Here is a 21,132-nt window from a genome sequence, read left to right as displayed (position 1 = left end):
GATTATTAACTTGCCTCTCGTTGTTCTAGTTACTGGTAATTACTAATATATATATATAATTACTTATAGCTCAGCTTCAAGAGGAAGAGGGAGCCAAAGCAAATGCTGTGGATGATGATGATGATAGTGAGATGGAGATATCCATCGAGTAAGTTTTAGGCTTAACCCCCAAGTTACTAATATATTAATAGTGGGGATTAAATTTTATTTCCAGACAAACCCACAAGCAGAGGTTGAGGTGCAAGTCGGCTGACTCTGCTGTCAAGGCCAAATCAACAAGAAGCATTGTGAAGACACCTTCATTGAAGAAGGCTGAAAGTACTAGCTGCTTAACGGAAAAATCTAGAAAGCCAAGAAAGAAAGCCTCCATAGATCTGGGTGCACAGCAGTGCACCCGCCAAGTTGTCGTGCACTACCAGCAATCCTTTACCCGAAACATTTCAGCCTCATTTTGACCCCCTCTTAACTCGGTACTGGGGAATAGTACACCACTCATATTTGCACCTCAAGGGCACAGTGTTAATCCTAGGAAGTCCTCCAACTTCCAGCTTTCTAACTCATTTGGTTTCTGTGATAATCCTATGTGAAAATGACACATTATGAGACTGACTGACTGACTGACTGACTGACACATCATCAAAACCTCTAGGGCATTTCCGGTGGTGCTAGAATGATGAAATGTGGCATACTTTTACCACTAAGCATACAAGCAAAGGGAAAAGTCCCGAAAGCGGGAGTTTCCCCCTTTTAGCCCCTGAAATGGGGGTTTAAAATTAGAGTCATCATCTAAACCTCTAGGGCATTTCCGGTGGTGCTAGAATGATGAATTTTGGCATACTTGTACCACTAAGCATACAAGCAAAGGGAAAAGTCCCAAAAGCGGGAGTTTCCCCCTTTTAGCCCCTGAAATGGGGGTTTAAAATTAGAGTCATCATCTAAACCTCTAGGGCACTTCCGGTGTTGCGGGAATGATAAAATTTGGCATACAAGTAGGACTTAGCATACAAAGAAAGGGAAAAGTCCCAAAAGCGGGAGTTTTCCCCTTTTAGCCCATGAAATGGGGGTTTAGAATTACAGTCATCATCTAAACCTCTAGGGCACTTCCGGTGTTGCGGGAATGATAAAATTTGGCATACAAGTAGGACTTAGCATACAAAGAAAGGGAAAAGTCCCAAAAGCGGGAGTTTTCCCCTTTTAGCCCATGAAATGGGGGTTTAGAATTAGAGTCATCATCTAAACCTCTAGGGCACTTCCGGTGTTGCGGGAATGATAAAATTTGGCATACAAGTAGGACTTAGCATACAAAGAAAGGAAAAAGTCCCAAAAGCGGGAATTTTCCCCTGTTAGCCCCTGTAATGGGGGTTTTATAATTTATATCCCCTCGTAATAGGACATTATAATTTAACTAGCTGTTACCCGCGGCGTCGCTCGCGTATAATAAGAACTTCCATCAAAATGATACTAAGAATGGGCAGATTTTACTGATGACCAATTTTTTGTAGCACCCTAAAAGCGAAGGCACTCGGTGTTGCCCGTCAGCCCGTTGGAACATTTTTTTATTAATTTTCACGCGGACATTATTCCATAAAGAAGGGATTTGAAATTTCTGGCCGCCATTTAAAAAGATGGCAACAAATCGGACCCAAAAGACCATTCAGCCCGTCTATAGGTTAAAGGAAAGCAGTGTACTAAATATTTGCGAAATCGGTTGAAACGCGCGGACGTTGTTACATAGAAAAGATTTTCTACCTTTCTGGGCGCCATTTTTTAAGATGGCGGCGGATTGGAAAAAACTTTCTTAGTAAGCGCCTACTACTTATGAGTAACGTTCCTGCAAAGTTTCAGCCTTCTAGGGCAAGCGGTTTGGGCTGGGCGTTGATTATCAGTCAGTCTGTCAGTCAGGACTTTGATTTATATAGATATAGATTTTTTCGTCTTTTAATATTAATATTTTTTACTAATATGATTCTTTCGTATTATTGCAAAATTTATGTTTTTTACATAATATTTTAGTAATTAAATTTTTTACTCATTTTCTTTTCATTTCGTCAGAAATGGTTCTAAGCGTGTTTTGATTCATTTAGTTTTTCTTAAATCTATTCTGTTGATTAAAAGTGTTACTTGCCACAATATTGTGTTCTTCGAATAGAAATACGGTTAACAATTATCACAGCCTGAGAAAAAAAAAGAAAGTTGAATGCAAAAAAGTTGAAAAAGGCAAAGCCAAGTGAAACTCTCGGAAAGAACAAATAAAAATCTAAATGAACAAATGTTTATTTCACTTCATAATCCTACTTCTATAAATCTACAAGAACATGCACGTACAAAAAGGAGTGAAATCTCACCAAAAACATCTCTGTAAAAATATGCCAAGTTGTTTGGCCGTAAAAAGAAGTGAGATCTAAAATACGGCCAAGTTATTATCTCCAGGTGAACCAACATTTTATTCGACTTAAAACTTCTCAAGAATGTTTTTCTGACTTTTTATTTTTACAGAGATGTTTTTGGTGAGATGTTAAACAAGGTGAAGTTTACTACACACATCTGGGTGGAAAGGAAAAAATCGCCAAAATTATACCCAAAGTTGATCTGAGGTATAATTTGGGGGGGGGGGAATAATTGTTCTATGTTTAGTAGATGTCCATTATTTTATTAACAATTCCAAATATTTCTCTTTATAGCAAACCTCTTGCCCGTTCATCAATGAGGAAACCACTTCCTGGTGAATTACTGTTTTCCTTGGCTGGAAGTCCGGTTGATTTCAGTTCACTAATTGAAAGTAGAAATACTAAGGTGAAAATTGATAAGGATATAAGTTTTAATCATTGCGTTAAAAATAATTAAAAGCATTATAATCATCTTCATCTTTTCCTAGCCCACTACAGTTGCTGATTTGCAAAGCGCGGCAGAAATGCTGAAGAAAACCATCCCAAAATAGTTTTTTAATTAATTTTATAATTTGTTTTTCTGTTTAATTAATTTTTATAATTTGTTTTTCTGTTTAATTAACTACCATGTCTAAATTTAATTTGCCTTATTTTTTCTTTTAAATTAATTTTGTAAATAAATATTTGTTCATACCTAAAATGACTAATGTTGATATTAACAAATTGTTTATGTATTTTCTACAATAAAGAATGCTGGTTAAAACCAATGAGATAGATAGAGTTACAATTCAAATCGGCTTGCCGCGAAACACGTTGTTTTTATCAAGCACGTTTATCAAAACATGACAGCGGCATCTGTGAGCCTCTAGCGGAACTAATTAAAACTTTTACTTGCTTATTTGCAATCAGAAACATCGTTATGATTTTTATTTCACATATTTATTAGATTAAAAAGGACTAGTTTTTATATCCCGAATCCTAAGACCCATTCACACCACTCAAGACCAACTTTTAATACTAATTATCTTTAAGTGCGGAACCTCTTGTGTAAAGAACTGTGAAATATACTGCACCCAGCATTCACGGCGACCATTTTCCAATATGGCGACCAAACTATCGAAAACAGCTGTAAAATTTTACTATGATGTTCATGTGGCTCTTATCATAATGTGCACCAATTTTCATAATTTTTGAAGAAGAATGTGGAAAACATTGAAGCTTGCATTCACGGCGACCATTTTCCAATATGGCGACCAAACTAACGAAAACAGCTGTAAAATTTTACTATGATGTTCATGTGGCTCTTATCATAATGTGCACCAATTTTCATAATTTTTGAAGAAGAATGTGGAAAACATTGAAGCTTGCATTCACGGCGACCATTTTCCAATATGGCAACCAAACTAACGAAAACAGCTGTAAACTTTTACTATGATGTTCATGTGGCTCTTATCATAATGTGCACCAATTTTCATAATTTTTGAAGAAGAATATGAATAACATTGAAGCTTGCATTCCGGGCGGCCATTTTCCATGATGGCGGCGAAAGCTCGCGCTCTACAGCAGGGGAATTTTAGTATATTTTTTGTTGGGTCAAAAATAACACACGTACCAATTTTCATCTTTATGTTCAAATGTTCTAGGTCAAACCCTAAAAGTCCTGAGCTAATAGTGTTCATTGATCAGTTCGCCCCGATAATAACTGAGTAGCAAAAAGTTACATTTTCAAACGATTTGAAGGCTTATCATAATCCGTAACATTTCTTTCTATATTATCAGAAGAAAATAGGGGAAGTGGGTAGCCGTAGCCTTGAGCCATACAAGTCGTCCAGTGATTCTCACTTACAATGGTCGATTCCCCTACCACCCTTAAAATTTGAATCTGGCCAATCGGCGCGAAGCATAAAATAGTACCAGATTTCATTGCGAACGCCACCGTGTAGCGAACTGTGGAACTAACTTGTGTAGTCTGCTTATATTTCTGCTGTGCTTCAGTTTGAGTTAGGGTTACGTCAGGCAACGGGTTAATGCGGATATTGGTTTAATTAAGGACGAAAATTCGGTTATTTAATAAAATGAATGTCGTTAAGCGTACGCAGTGTGATTTAACGTACAAGGAAACTACCGATAAGAAAACTCAGGCTGTGTTGAAAGGAAAAGCAAGATCTACCCAAACCAATCCCAATGTTAAAAATCAAACTACAACAACTTGGATACAACTTTATTACTTTGAACTCTTCCCTATCACAGTTTAAAACTTCGGACAAGTTAATTTTTTCCCTGGAACTTAGAAATACCATTGTATTTAAAAATAAAGACATATTTTAAAATAAGTTATGAATTTAGTACTTACCACTCGATTCCAGCCTCTGCCATTCTGCCTGAGTGCCTCACTGCCTCTAGCAGACGCCTCTAGTCAGTTGGAAGGCGTAGGACCGTACTGTCCACAGAATTACGTCACTCGTGTGTTAATGCGCGTAAAAATCCTATCTCTCTTCACCCCTACGGGGAGGGAAATGGCGCGAAAAATCCGTAAACGGGACGCCTCGCGAAGTTGCCCAAGCTACCCACTTCCCCTATTTTCTTCTGATATTATTGTAAATAATGCTTCTAAAGTTAAATTTATATTTAAATCAGGGTAAATAGACATGTTGCAGTAAATTATTGGATTTAAAAAGAAAATGTTTTTAGTTTTTAAGCCGCAGAATCAAGCAATTTTAGAGCAGAATGTTCTTTTCGTTCTGATTACTGTTTTTATTCTTATGAGGAAATTTGTGAAACACTTTTCATGGGTATGAATAAATTAGTTTTACCAGGGATAGATGTAATTTTAGAAGCAGTAATGGAGAACAGTGTAATGGGGGCGCGTGCCAAAGTCCCGGACCCCTTCCACGGGACGGGGAGGGGGTAAAGAAGAGGCGGGGTCATAGCGACAGAGGTAAAAAGGAATTACTTATTTTTCGCCGTCCCCGTCAGAACGTCATCAAAACGAAGTTTAAGTGAGCCAATAAGATAATTTAAAATTTTATTTACGTGTTGAAAGGTTGGGCTCTATGCCGGGCTATGAGTCGGACAGAAGTAAATACTAACCGTTCTCCATTCCAGCTTCTAAAATTACACCTATCCCTGTGTATACTTAGCGTGATGTTGAAATAACTAGTTGATAAATGTTTAACAGTTTAAATTTTGCAGATAACTCATGGATAATACTAACTTCTAATGGAATTTTTGTAGAAATGAGTGTTATGACCTTATTGGTGACAAATTTATACGTGCCCTTGAAACGTACAAATAGCCAGCGGGCACATTTTGTGACCACTGCTTCTTCTAACTCATAAAAATCTTAAACTGTATAATTGTTTAGCATTTTGCTGCATTTCATTACAATTCTATTAAAAAGCTATTTAAAACCTGTTGAGGTGAAATGAGGCAAATATCATGAGATCCATATGAATCTGAGTTGATCTTATAAAAATAGTAATTTCAAAGTATGTTTAAAATTGATGTGCCAATTATGTATAGAATTTCTATTGAAACTTGATAAGGAAAAATTATTTATGATCCCCCGTAAGAAAGTATCACTAACGACAGAATCACTTCAAAGACGAAAATGAATGCAGCCATAATGTTTCCTACAATCTAGACTCGGAAAACGGAAGTGAGAATGATCAAGTTCATTGGCTCTCCCAATATCAATGCGCCAGACTCCACTAGGTATTTTCGAGCGTAAAAATTTGCAGAAAATCTGTGGGTAGATAGTAGACTAGTTTCAAATATTCGTTGGCAACTGTGTAAAAAAAATGAATAAAATTAATTATAGAATAACACATCGACTGTAATTTAACGTAAAGCCTCGAGAATTATCCAGGAACTGAGTAATACCGTCCGCTGCCTACGTTAATCAAGGCCTGTGCGCGGTAGTTTCGAAGGACGCAACTTTTAAGAAACGCCACTTCTTATTTTCCCTCTATTTTACCGCCAGATGGCATTGCGAGCTGGAACGAAACGCGCGCGAAAACTAATATTTTAAAATTCCAAGCGCGCGAAAATGAACATTTCAAATTCCATAAAGGGACTGCAAAGAAGGCATCAGTGGGTGGGTAAAAATTATTTGGAAATACGTCACAGACATCACGTCGAGTGGAACTGGATATCTAGTCCTTGTTTTTCGCGAGATTGCAGCGCCAATTCCATGAAGTGGTTGTTTTCGAAATAAAACGAACTAAGCTTCTTTGAACCACGCCTCTCCTCGGTCACGCGCCTCTGACGTATTTCAATTAATTTTTACCGGAGCCTCCGAAATGAACTAGGCCCATGCGAGTCGCGAGGCGAGAATATTTTTTTAACCAATTTAGTTCGCCGTGGTTTTACGCTTAGGGGCGCTTATATTACCGTAAAATAAACAAAGTTCAACCCCGTGACCCTGCCAACTGCTTAAGTATTTGGGCCAAGGTTGCGGATTGTAAGTATACGTTTTTATTACTCTTACTGAATTATTTTAATTGAAATAATTTATTTTGTTATTATAACGGCTAACCTTGACCAACACTCCCATGTCTCTCGCACGGTGACCCGTGCGAATTGTCTCTTGGCCGTAATTAACATAACCTCTCTGGCCAGTCCCTTACAACTTTGACCTCAATAACACGACCTTTGTTCGACCCTTATTGGAATCAGCCTCTTGCCTATGGAACCCCTATCGTGTTCGGGACATAAACCACCTGGAGAATGTTCAAACGGTCAAACCCGGGCTTCAAATATCCCGTATGTGCTGAAATCCTTTAGGCGACAAGACAGACTGAGGTCCCTAAACTGGCAATCTCTCAAAGACCGTCGACTTTACATAGACTTGGTTTTATTATTTAAAATACTACGATGCCCGGACCAAACGTATTTTTCCTATACGGCGTCAACTATTAAAACACGGGGGCCCAGATTTAAATTACGCCTTCCCCACTCTCGATGTGATGCTGCGAAATACTCATTTTTCCGAAGGGTAATCATTCCCTGAAATAACTCACCTGAGGATGATGTGTCCGCTACTTCAGTTGCGATTTTCAAGCATAAACTAATGGAATACCTCAACACCACTTAAATTAACGCAATTACATGGCTCTATGGCACCATGCCCCTAGCCATTCCTGGACAATGAGCAAAACAAAATCAATACAATCTATCCGAAAGATTCAATTAAAAGTGAATAGCCCCAAAAACATTTACGTTAATTTTAGGATGAAACTTTTCTCTATCATAAAAATTTTATGACTGACCCCTAAAATATCAACGATAATTTAAGGAAGACCCCTGTCACAACGGAAATGTAAGCGCCATCTCGTACACATATATGGTGAAAATATTTACCTTGACAAACTGGATATTTCCCCACATAAAATTTGACATGCATGGGCCTAGTTCATTTCGGAGGCTCCGTTTTTACCCACCCGCCGATGCCTTGATTACAGTCTCTTTAAAGGGAGGGTGAAGTGGAAAGTCAAGTGATTTTTATCGATTCTTCTAGTTATTATAAGACCAGTCTGCATAGTGAAACATCCAGGTAATACCTCCGAATGATTTTAAAATTAGGCACCGATACTCGGGGTTTCCCGATAGTATCGGATCGGTTGGTTTAATATGATACTAAACCGATACTCGTTTAATATGCTACTAAACCGATACTCGTTTAATATGCTACTAAACCGATACTCGTTTAAAATACTTTAAATGGCGCTACGTGACATTTTTAGGTCTTTCAGTAATGTATTGATAATATTTCATTTCTATGAATGTCAATCGTGATGATTTCTCATTTATATAAAAAGTACCTGAATTTAGTTTATCTAATAACTAATAATATTATTTTGGAAATACCTCTAAACTGTGTACTTAGAAGTATAATTCATGAAATTACACTTTCAATTAAATTATTTCCTTGATCTGTAAATGGCACTGTCCTACTAAAAATATCGGCATCGGTCGAAGTATCGAGTTTTTGGATCATAGTGAGTAAATATCGGTATCGGTTCCTGTTTGCACCGGCACCGATCGGTATCGGGTTAAACCGGGTATCGGTCATCTCTAATATTCGTCCAAAATACTTACAGGTAGTTGACATTTTCAAGGATTTCTCGATGAATTCTTTTGTTGAAAAACATATGAGCGAATATGGGCTCGTAAGTTTTCTTTCCGACATAAATCCGTCTTTTCTTCTCATCCAATTGATTCCACAGGTTAAACAAATGTCCCCGACCAGGATCCCAAAACATTTGCGTTTGATCAATGATAACCGATTTGCCATTCGCCAATTGGTCCGTTACATTCGGATCATTGAGGAAATGAAATAGTCTCCCCCTTTTTTCCTCAAACCTGGATACGCAATTTCGTTTTGCTGAAAAATTAACGCGTGCAACTGTATCACGAATTAGCCCAGAGACAAGTGTTTTTGTCGACAAAGATTTATTTACTGTTACCAGGGATTCATGTAATTTTAGAAGCAGGAATAGAGAACAGGGTATATTGGGCGCGCATCAAAGTTCACGACCCCCTTCCCGGGGGGAGGGCATGAAAGAAGAGACGGGTCATAGCGACAGGGGTAAAAAGGAATAACGTATTTTTCGCCGTCTCCGTCAGCAACGTCACCAAAACGTAGTTTAGGTGAGCCAATAAGATAATTTAAAATTTTCCTTTCGTGTTAATCCACCCCTGGTCGAAGGGAGGGGCTCTATACTGGGCTATGAGTAGGACTGAAGGCTAACCGTTCTCTATTCCTGCTTCTAAAATTACTTGGATCCCCGCTGTTACAATCAAAATAATCCCGTGTAGTTAAAACCAATCACAAAATACTTGATTACAAATCATGTGAAATTTTATAAAGCCCATATATGCATGTGTTTTATGTATCACCCAGACCAGAAATACATACAGGTAATAGTAATCATCGTGTGGCCATTTTCTCAACGTGTCTAGGCGGATTTTGTGGGAATAGCTAGACTAATCATTATGTATGAAGAATTTTATGATGCGAATAATCCATCTCGCTGCCTAGCTGTTGCATCTTGCGAGCCTAGGAACTCGCGTTGCCACCGACCATTGAAATGACAGTTAGAAAGACGTCGGAATTACGAATCGTGACGGAAAGTGTTCAAGCCCAGCCCACAAAACCCTCATAGAAATTAATAACGGATATATGGGGGCACAATGATTCCTATTAGCTGTATGCATTCCTTAGAGATGTGAAATTACCGCAATTTAATTTTTAAAGGTGGTAATTTATCGGGTAAATTACTGATTAAAGTTTTGGAATGACAAAAATTACCGTTATTTATGGTATTTTATATTTTCACATCCTTATCACCGCGGTAATTTAGTTAATTTACCGTTAAAATTGCCATTCTAAGATTAAGGTAAGATATAATTCGGTAATTTTTGCGGTATTTGGTAAATTACCGGTAATTTAAGCATTCCTGGTTCCAGCACAGACCGATTTTTTAAATAACATTTAATAAAAAGATGGTCTTGGGAAATATTACAGTTTTGGGCGGCCAAATTGGTCACAAAATAATTGGGAAAAAAGGGGGAAGATCTAAAAAAGACTATCAACAAGTCGGGAAAACCAAAATATTACCTCTCCGTGTGGAGAAGATTATATAACCTTAAGTATCCAATGAAAACGTCGACCTTTTTGCCCTCATCCTTTCCCGCGCTTTGCGCTTCCGCATTTCATCCTTACTCTCAACATTATCTTCCTCCATTTTACATATAAAAATCAAATACTCACAAAAAGAAGCGGCAAAAACCTGCTGGCTCTTTACAACCACTTAATTTGACTTAATATCCAATTTCCAACAACAATAATATACCGGTAGTTTAATTGACAACCTACTAGCATCGAAATTCTCATTAAGAATGACTCCCGCGGATAAAAAAGGGCAATTTTCAACTAGGTGGGCGTTATCTCATAAGATTTGAAAAATATCATTTGTCTTTTTTACCAATGCCTAACCGTTTGGATTTTTTAAAGCAGTCTTAGCACCAAAAAATATTTTTGAATGAGGATAAAAAAGGTCTGTCCTCTCGTAATTTTTTAAGCTTTTATCATGATTACTCTATACAACAGTAACAAGGAGTATAAACCCATTAGTGGAAGCAGTATTTTTTTCCCAAAACAATCTCGCTTATGTTTATGCAATGAATGAAATATATCACAATGCACGGGCCTTGATTGATATAGGAGGCAATGAAGGAAATATATCGCATGCACGGGCCTTGGTAGATATAGGAGGCAATGATAATCTCTCTCTTTGCACGAGAGGTTTATCTTTAATATTTAAATAAATATAATTATTTTTAATTATTTTAATCTTCAATAATTAACATTAATAATAGTTAAATCGTTTAAAATAAAGTTATACTTATTATCTTCTCAAACTTTGCTAATATTGACGTTTAAAGTGAAGGGTACCCCTCTTCCCACTTTCTTCAAATTTTGGGGTATATATACGATTCGTTTCCATTATAATAGTAAGGAAAAACCGCAAATGCGAAAACCTTTGGTAGCGATCCTACCTTAGGGAGGCTAGACGTTTCTCGTAACCCTAGCTGATCGCCGCGTATATCCTAAAACCAAACGATGATAATGGAGTAGAAGCCAATGATACAGATTGGTGTCTATGTGGAATAGACGGAAGACCAGTGGATGGTGGTGTTAGAAGCCAGTGTGAACAGACTGGTGTCCATGTGGGATGGACAAAGACCAGAAGATGGTGGTGTTAGAAGCCAGTGTGTACAGACTGGTGTCCATGTGGGATGGACAATGACCAGAAGATGGTGGTGTTAGAAGCCAGTGTGTACAGACTGGTGTCCACGTGGAATGGACGAAGACCAGAAGATGGTGGTGTGAGAACTCAAGTAGAGGAGCCATTTCCGTGACTGTGAAAGCAGTTCGGAAATGGCGAACACGTTTGCTCCGATACGCAAACTGCGAACGCGGTCACGTGGGTGTAACAAAGGACAGACAGACACACACACAGACACACAGACAGACACGGCCGTTACAGAACCTCTCCTGGACTACGTCACACGGAGAGGTAAAAAGCACGCACCACATATTGCTTTAATCAAGAACGAATGTTTTACTATAATTCTTATTATAAAATATTCTGGAACATCTTATTGGTTTCGAGCAGCTTTGCGATCACTAGTCGATAAAAAACTTCAAACTGAGAGACTAACATTCTCCAGTAGAAACTAAATATTATAAACGAATAAGTTTATAAAATATGTTCCATATATTATAAACTAAATGGGCTTTACATACCGTTATTAAATTGTATATTTTACAATTCTTGGACATGAGAGTCAAAACTTTTGGATTTGCAATCAAATCTTCGATAGTGTCAAATTTTTGGGACTTGCCAGTCATTAGTGTGCCAGTTAAATTTCCCGACCACGCATACGCCAGCACCAAGTTCCGAAAATCCAAATAGCGCGCAACCATTTCTTCACTCCACGTTCCTCCAATGATGCTACAGCTAAAAGCATTAAATATACATCATTTTATGCTTTCTGAAAAACAAATTACTGATATTTCAATCGAAACTTTTAGACGCGCAATTGTGTAGCTACACATTTTGTAACTTCGTCCCTTAAATTATATCCTAAACGTAATTTTAACAACATCAAGAATTCCTAAGTTTCAATTTTTTTTTTCTTTAGTTGAACCACGAAGTGATATCTAGTTTATTAGGGAGAAGGTATAAATTAGCCGCATTTCCAGCTTTATCTCCAGTCCAAACGTAGGTCCGGAGTTAATCCCCGCCTCTAAATTACAACTACCATCTCATTGGTTCTTGAAAACTCACATCAGCGCGACGCGAATGACGAAAATTACGTATTCTCCGACTGAGGAAAGGCGAAATAGCCCGGTCTCCTTTTACGTCCCCCTTGTATTTTTAAACGGAGAACGGGACTATGGCGCGCGAATACTTAGGCATCTTATACCCTCTCCCTAATAAACTAGATATCGCTTCTTGGTTAAACCAAGAAGTGATTTATATAAGAAGGCAGAAATTAGCGTCCGGTGCTCATGCGATAGTCGACAATACCCCCTTCATGGTTGGGGGGGAGGGTTCCCAGGTAGCAATTCACCATGTAAATTACGTGTACTTTGAGTGTTCTTAGTGTATATAACGTGTTTGGGTTTTTCATAAGTGTGAAACACGTGGAGTATAGGTTGAATATAGCACGTTAATAGAGCTGTTGATTTAGGGAGTGTAAAACACGTGGGGAATAGGTTGAAACTATCACGTTAATTGTGGAGTATATTTAGACGTGTAAAACACGTGGAGTTTTGGTTGAACACATCACGTTAATTTGGTGGCGATGTAAAGCGTGTACAACACGTGGAGTATAGGTTGAAAATATCACGTTAATAGAGCTGATGATTTAGGACGTGTAAAAACACGTGTAGTATAGGTTGAAACTATCACGTTAATTGTGGAGCATATTTAGACGTGTAAAACACGTGTAGTATAGGTTGAAACTATCACGTTAATTGTGGAGCATATTTAGACGTGTAAAACACGTGGAGTTTTGGTTGAATACATCACGTTAATTTGGTGACGATGTAAAGCGTGTACAACACGTGGAATATAGGTTGAAAATATCACGCTAATTTTGTTGACGATGTAAAGCGTGTACAACACGTGGAATATAGGTTGAAAATATCACGCTAATTTTGGTGATGATTTAGGGCGTGTAAAACACGTGAGGAATAGGTTAAATCTATCACGTTAGTTGTGGTATATATTTAGACGTGTAAAACGCGTGGAGTTTTGGTTGAACTCATCACGTTTATTTGGTGGGGATTTAATGCGTTTAATACACGTGGAGAATTGGTGGAAAATATCACACTAAGTTTGGTGGTGATTAAGGCCGTGTAATATACACGTGAACATGAAGTTGAATTTAACAGTTACTCAATATGCCTAAATCATGTGACAATGAGGTTGAAAAGAACAAGATATTTGTACGTTTGATTGAAGTTCATTCTAACAAAGTAATTGAAATATATACTATTTCTAATTATTTGTTAATTTATAGTATCACAATGTATATAACTTTAAACTTCTAGTAAGTCAAATTTCTACACATACAATTGTATTAATATAATTTTTAGAAAGGCAAGCACAGGTGATATGTATGGGTACAAAAAAATAAGTGATTATTGTATGGACTTCATCGTTGTTAAGACCGACCGTCATTCACAGCAAATTGTTGAAGCCCACATTTTCTTTCTCCAATATGGCAATGACACCTACCATCTAGTACCGTTTTCTATTGACATTTTCCCTGGAGTAATATTAAAGGATTAAAAATGAACGTTGCCTTATAAGTGCTTTAAAATACAGCTACGTCTCCTTCAGTATAGTGCTCCTAAAAATAGGTAGGGTGTTCGGCCGTTCGCTTTTTTAAATCTTTCATTTTAAATCGAGATCTACAAAATATTAGACCTCCTTATCTATCGCATTGCTTTAACCATTTGGTTTTCGGTCGGCTAGCTGGAGGTTAGTTTCCACCTTTGCGTTTAAAATTTAACCTGGTTATATTTTGGACTTCAACATACAACAGCAAGTTAAATGATCATGTGCCATTTCACGCATTTAAAGTTAATCTTATGATATCTATTAGTAACAACAACGTGATCTTCACTGTTGGTTAACGTGAATAAGATGGTGTTTAGAGGAGACATGGTATGGGTGTTTTACACGTTCATAATTAGGTTTACCGTACACCGCTTTTAGACGTGTAAATCACGGGTTTTTGCTACCTGGGTTGTAAACGTAGGTGGGGCTTAATATTTTATCTTTATGTTTTTCACCATCTATCTCTTTTAATATTGCGTTAAGCCTTGGTTTGGTTTTTGGAACTCACGAAATCATTATCCTTGATTCGATTTAGAAATAATTGTAGAACGATTTTCACGTAGAGTTAAGCTAGATTCCCACTCGACGGAAAACACGACGGAAACCCGGCAGAAAGGGGTTCGACCAACAATCTTTACGCCGAGCCCGACGGAATTTCCGTTCAGTCGGGCGTAAGTTGTGTTCTATTTTTTCGGTCGTGTTCGGCGTTACGCCGGTGTCTCAGCCAATGAAATTATCCTACTGACAACGTCACAAATTTCAAGAGCACACGCATACGCGAGATCGATTGATAGCCGCCATTTTTTTGTGGTTGACCAAGGCTTATCGAAAACATACTACCAAGAAAGCAAAATTATACTAACGGAAGTAAAATGAGATTTGATGTTAATAAGGAAGACTTTACTGAGGAGGTTAGAAAATATCCCTTCTTGTACGATCTAAGCGACAAGGGGACAAAGATACCAATTCAGAGTGTGAAATGGATGTTGTGGAAACAACTCATATCTGTCACGTGGCCCAAAAATATCTACCGCCAAACTGAAAATTCAGTCGTTGTGTGAACGGTCTACCGCCGGACGCCGGCGTAAGTTAAAATTTCTACCGTCGGCTGTGTGATTTCCGCCGGTTTTTTTCGGTCGAGTGGGAATCTAGCTTTACATATTCAACTCCTTCAAGTTAGGTTCAACACCTTTAACTAACTTGTTAATGGCAATTGAAAACAACAGTCGTACCTTTTCAGCACCGCGGGCAGCCATCATTTTCTTTTTAATTTGCTCGAGGTTTTTTTTTCTCTAGTCGGAGTACGTCATTCGCGTCTGTATGACCTATCCCCACGGGATCCAATAGGAAAATCTAGAGCAATGACGGACATGAAAGGGACTGGAGAAGCGGTTTGAAAATATTGTTATTTGGGCCTTGATATCTTAATATTTAGAACTCACATTAATTACGTTTGGGTCTTCAGCCTGACTCAATGCAGCCCAGTGAAAATCTCATTCATGATGGCATATGCGCTGCACGAGATCCCTCCAAATAGATAAATTCGACTATTCCATACATGAAACAACTTCAGAGAAGAGGGCTTCTATGCTAGGAATGTTCGCTACGCGATTTGGCTTCTTCAAACGGAGCCTGAGGCTGGCTATAGCCTCCCGCGTTTATCGCAAATGTGAGGCCAGGGGTAGATTTAATTTTAGAAGTGGGAATAGAGTAATCTAGGAGCGCGTCAAATTCCCGGACCCCTTCCACGGAAAGGAGGGCTATGAAAGAAGAGGCGTGTCAAAGCGACAAACGTAAAAAGGAATAACGTTTTTTTGCCGATCCCGTCAGCAACGTCAGCAAAACGTAGTTTAAGTGAGCAATACGAAAATTTAAACTTTTCATCACGCGTTAGAGGGAGGGCTCTATACTGGGCTATGAGTCGGACTGAATTAAACACTAACCGTTCTCCAATCCTACTTCTAAAATTAAATCTATCTCTATTGAGGCTTAATAATAAAGCCGACCGCAACCAAAAATGGGCAAAGGCGTATTTCACAATTACTGACGTTCAAAGCTACCGATCGCAAAACCTAAAAATTAAATGAAAAAAAATGAATGCCGGTAACAATGATCACAACTGAAAATAACAGCTAACAGCTAAAACGAACCCGAACGGTAAACACTTGAAGTTGGTCTATCTGTGCTGCTGGTCTGCTACTCCTTTCATTTATTTTCTATGGCAAAAATACAAATTTTGGGAGGTATTGGGATATTAGGCCATTTTGTGTTTAAGACTTTTATTGTGTAGGAAAGAAAACTAGCCTTTTTAAAGAAATTTTGGATAACTATTAATATCATTATTGATTACTAGGTAAAAGTTGAAAAATATTTATAAAATTTGGACGAAAATTTTCAAATAACAAGACTTCCTTCGAGTTTCAAATTGAAGAATGCTCGTGTGCTTTATTGAACTATTTTATAGAAACAAAACAGTCACTTTCAGCTTGAATTATGCTTGAAATTTTATTGGACATCCCCTAGCCCTTGAAGGGAGGATGAAGAGGACAATAAAGTGATTTTTATCGATTCTTCTTCTAATTATAAGACCATTTTGCATAGTGAAACATCCAGGAAATACCGTCTGCGTTCTTGAACTATTTATTACAAACAAGACTGTCACTTTCAGTTTCAATTGTATTTTGCTTAACCTCCCTTAGCCCTTAAACACATTTTTAATCTTTTATTAAATGACAGACATAAACGCTAAATCGGGTTCAAGTCGGGCGAGAGAGCGGGCCAATCCAAAGCGTCAATTCCTTCGTTCTCCAGAAATCTTGCAACGAGTCCGGACGTATGGGCTGGGCAATTGTCCTGCTGAGCCTGAAACCATACACTAAAACAATGTTTTAAGTTAGTCAAGAATAATTATCAGGTTATTAATATTAATACCGTTCACGACGTGGGCTGGTTACTCATACGGAGAAAAAAATACCAGCGAACAGGGCGGATCTCTATTTTTAATATTACAATGCTATACCTCCTAATTTCATTTGATCTTATGTCTGTCTTTTAGAATACGATTAAGAATGTATTTAATGGGAGGGTGAAATGAAAAATCAAATAATTTTTTATCGATTCTTCTGCTAATTATAAGACCATTCTGCATACTAAAACATCCAGGAAATATATCGGAATGATTCCAATTAGGTTCAGATTTTACGGAAAATTTGAAATAATGACCTCCGACCCATCGCGTAACGCCCTGCCTTCCTATTGACAAAATTCTCGTGGCACGCTCCACGCCGAATGAAATTTATCGCGAGATTTAATAAAAGTTGCTTGCGATGTGACTATCGTGGCGCTAGATATAGAGCGTGCAACGGAAATTTTGTTAACAGGAAGCCAGGGCGTTAAGCTATTAGTCAGTTGTGCTTATTTCAAATTATCTTTAAAATCTGAACCTAATTTGAATTTTAAAATCATTCGGAGACTGTATTTCCTGGATGTTTCACTGTGCATATATAAGAAAAATCGATCAAAAAATCACTCTATTTTCCTCTTCATCCTTCCTTTAACGGCTAGGGGATGCCCAATAAAAGCAACATTTGAAACTGAAAGTGACTGTCTTTTTTGTAAAAAATTGTTCTATAAAGCACACGAACATTCTTCGATTTGAAACTCAAAGGAAGTCTTGTTATTTGAAAATTTTCGTCCAAATTTTATAAATAAATTTCAACTTTTAACTAATTATTAAAAATTATCCAAAGTTTCTTTAAACAGGGTCGTTTTCTTTCCTACACAATAAAAGTCTTAAAACACAAAATGGCCTAATATCCCAATACCTCCCAAAGTTAGTATTTTTGCCATAGAAAATAAACGAAAGGATTGGCTGACCAGCATCACAGAGAGACCAACTTCAAGTGTTAACCATTCGGGTTCGTTTTAGCTGTTAGCTGTTATTTTCAGTTGTGGTCATTCTTACCGGCGTTAATTTTTTTTTTCATTTAATTTTTAGGCTTTTCCATCGGTAGCTTTGAACGTCAGTTGTGAAATACGCCTTTGCCCATGCTTTGGTTGCGGTCGGCTTTATTATTAAGCCTCAACAGAGATAGATTTAATTTTAGAGGTAGGAATAGAAAACGGTTAGCGTTTAATTCAGTCCGACTCATAGCCCAGTATAGAGCCCCTCCCACCAACACGTAATAAAAAGTTTAAAATTTCAGATTGGCTCACTTAAACTAGGTTTTTATGACGTTGCTTACTGGGACGGCGAAAAGTACGTAATTACTTTTTACCTTTGTTGCTGTTGAAAATATTAAATAAAAGCGCGAAAGTCTAGGTTGGGATTTGCCCATTTTCTGAAAATAAAATTTAAAATAAGAATTTTTAGTTCCTCACGATAGGAGATCAAAGGTAAAATCAGTGGTCCCAAAAACCCTTCAACCCTTCAAAATTTATTTATGGGATGATTGGTTCTGTGCAAGGTAGCACCGCCCCATCGCCAAAAAGGCGACACTTGGGACCACCAGCGAACACTCTCATCCTATCGTGATGAACAACCTTTAGAAATCACCAAAACGTCGTAGAGTAAAGATGGTAAATTTTTTTCTGCCATTCAATTTTCAAATTGTCGAAGTTTCAATTTTTTGTTTTAACATGTTTTAAGAAATAAAGTTAGTGTTTGTTGTTTACACCACTGTTGTGAATTTACTCGATTCGCTCCTACAATTAAATAACAAAGACGTTTTCGCCCAATTATCTATTGCCAATTATATTGCGACCAAACTCGTAATAGATCCTGTTTTCAGTCCGGGAACTTTACGAGTCCCCGCGAAATCGCCATAGCTCTCCCAAGGAGTTATAACAGTCGCTATGACCAGCCTCTTCTTTCATATCCCACCGTCCCGAGGAAGGGGGTCCGGGACTTTGACTCGCGCCCACATTACTCTGTTCCCTATTCCTGTTTCTAAAATAAAAATCTTTCAATGGCCTCACATTTGCGCTAAACGCGGCTATGGGCAACCCCAGGCTCCGTTTAGCGAAGCTCAATCGCGTAGCGAATGTTCCTAGCATAGAAGCCATCTCCTCTGAAGTTATTTCTTATATGGAATAGTCGAATATGTCTATTTGAAGGGATCTCGTGCAGCGCATAGGCTGCAATGAATCGGGCTGAAGTCCTAGACGTAATTAATGTGAGTTCTAAATATTATGATATCATGGCCCAAATAACAATATTTTCAAACCGCTTCTCCTCTTCAAAAGACGCGAGTTTTCTCTTAAAGGGAGCGGGAAGTGGAAATCAAGGTGTTTTTTTTATCGATTCTTCTACTAATCATGAGACCAGTATGCACAATGAAAAATTCAGGAAATACCTCCCATTGATTTTAATATTCAAGTTAGGCTAGTATTTTAAGAATAGTTTTAAATAAGGAACTCCGACCAATTTCGTAACGCCGAGCCTTTTTTGTTAACAAAATTCTCGTGGCACACTCCATGTCTCGCGCCACAATTGTCACATCGTGCAAATTTTTTCAAATCTCGCGAAAAATTTATTCAACACGGAGCGTGCTAAGAGAAAATTGTTGATAAAAACGCAGGGCGCTACGCGATTGGTCAGAGGTCCCTATTTAAAATTATCCATGAAATTTGAAACTAATTGTCGTTTAAAAATCGTTCGGTGTTATTTCCTGGAGGTTTCACTATGCAGATTGGTCTTATAGAAGAATCAATAAAAAATTACTTTATTTTCCACTTCACCATCCCTTTTTATGAACGTCTGATTTGTTTCAAAGTATTGCGCCACAAGACCAACCATAAGGTGCCATAACATCTAACAAACATTATTACGACAAAGATTCGATTCTCGATTATGAATTATCGCCACTCTAACCAAGTTTGCCAGATTTTGAATAAAGGCTAATTACTCGTGACCAATTCATCCGAATTGAATTTGGTGAACACTTTTCAAATATGAATCGACCCCAAGGAATCCAAAAATCGCATTTATATCCTCGAGAACATAATATTTTCAAAGTTGATAATTTTGACATTTCCGGTTTCCGGTATAAGTATGCAAATGACCGCTTTGGAACGGGTAAAATATGAAAGAGAAATGTAAAACTTTTATAACGCACTTTATTCCAGAGCGTTAGCTTGAATAGTTTTTGAAATATAGTAAAATATGTGCGAAAAACGCAACGCGCAAAGACTTCTTTAACAGTCTGTACGTATAGTTGAGATGATAATTGTCACGTCGTCGTCCGTACCAGGTTTGTATTCCACAAATCTTTGTATGAGATCGAAAACCCAAATGTCAGATGGCTTCGTAAAACGCAACACCTTCTCAAAAGAATGCCTGTGGCGTGATTTTTGGTGGTTTTATACTTGCCAAGTGGCACGCCGTTATTGTTTTAAGTCCACAGCTGTGGTGGCCGCACCTGGCTGTCCAGGCCTCGTAAATGTCAAGTCGAGAATCTCTTCAACCCCGTCAACCATACTCGATGTCATCCGAACTTGAAACTTCCACGTTGTCTATCCAAATTTTCAGTATAACGGCTTGATATGTACCCGTGCCATATCCGTGATTAACGTTACAAAAGCGTAACTAAACCGTGATTATTTTACGTATGGTGCGAGCGTGTTTGCCTCATAACCTTGCACCACAACGCCAACTCATTCAGTCATTTACCCTGCTAGGCTTAATGTAGAACTCGCTGTAGGCCTACTCTTATCTTCTTAGCGCCTAGTACTTTGCCCTAGTAGGAAGGGGGTTCAGACGCGGGCGCATAAAAACCTTTGGCAGTCGTTTCAACGAGTTCAGTTAGTGCGAGGAGGGAAGTTGAGACCTAATAGGAAGTGTAGGACGGTAGAGCATCTACGTACTGTTTATGATGCGCTCCACTTTAGCTTAGACCTTCTAAAGTTGCGGGTTAAAGTAAAGGGTTTCTTTTTATTTTACGAATGAGTATTATATTATTACGTCCGCGCGTTTAATTCCTCAGTTCGCGCTTCGTTTGTCGACCTTGAATCGACACTGAATACCGCTCTACACCCTTGTGAGTTGGCACCCTTGCTTCCCTTATATGTAAGAATCGGCACTCCCCTCTTGGATATGAATGATCACTATTTATAATTTATTTTCGTTGGCTAAACCCCTAACTCCTTAACCATTATAAGTTTTGTTCTTCAACTAACTTGGTATTAATCGCATAATAAATAATTAAAGCTATCTATAAGATTCTTATTATTTTTGCCTATCGCATTACCTACTTTTTTGGGTAATTGGTTACTACTTAATAAGACGAAAATGATGTACAACTTAATATAACGATTAGTTGAAAGCA

The 21,132-nt window shown here is 37.9% G+C and overlaps 2 long non-coding RNA genes across 2 annotated transcripts; one reads left to right on the top strand and one right to left on the bottom strand.

Annotated features, from left to right (window-relative positions):
- Positions 1-2,434: 2,434 nt before the first annotated feature.
- LOC149676389 (uncharacterized) lies at positions 2,435-3,085 on the top strand. The gene is made up of 3 exons (XR_016366748.1): positions 2,435-2,594; positions 2,682-2,793; positions 2,876-3,085. It is a non-coding gene; the product is annotated as an uncharacterized LOC149676389 (long non-coding RNA).
- A 5,355-nt stretch (positions 3,086-8,440) lies between these two features.
- LOC149676388 (uncharacterized) lies at positions 8,441-11,821 on the bottom strand. Its single transcript, XR_016366747.1, has 2 exons — positions 11,701-11,821; positions 8,441-8,772 (listed from the first exon to the last, which is right to left on the bottom strand). It is a non-coding gene; the product is annotated as an uncharacterized LOC149676388 (long non-coding RNA).
- Positions 11,822-21,132: the final 9,311 nt, after the last annotated feature.

The sequence above is a fragment of the Phalangium opilio genome, unplaced genomic scaffold (assembly GCF_054372755.1).
Source record: "Phalangium opilio isolate 3A_F unplaced genomic scaffold, DU_Popi_V2 ptg000046l_1, whole genome shotgun sequence".
In the NCBI taxonomy this organism is placed as follows: domain Eukaryota; kingdom Metazoa; phylum Arthropoda; class Arachnida; order Opiliones; family Phalangiidae; genus Phalangium; species Phalangium opilio.
The sequence above is the reverse complement of the archived record's forward strand: the minus strand, read 5'-3'. Positions and strand labels throughout refer to the sequence as shown.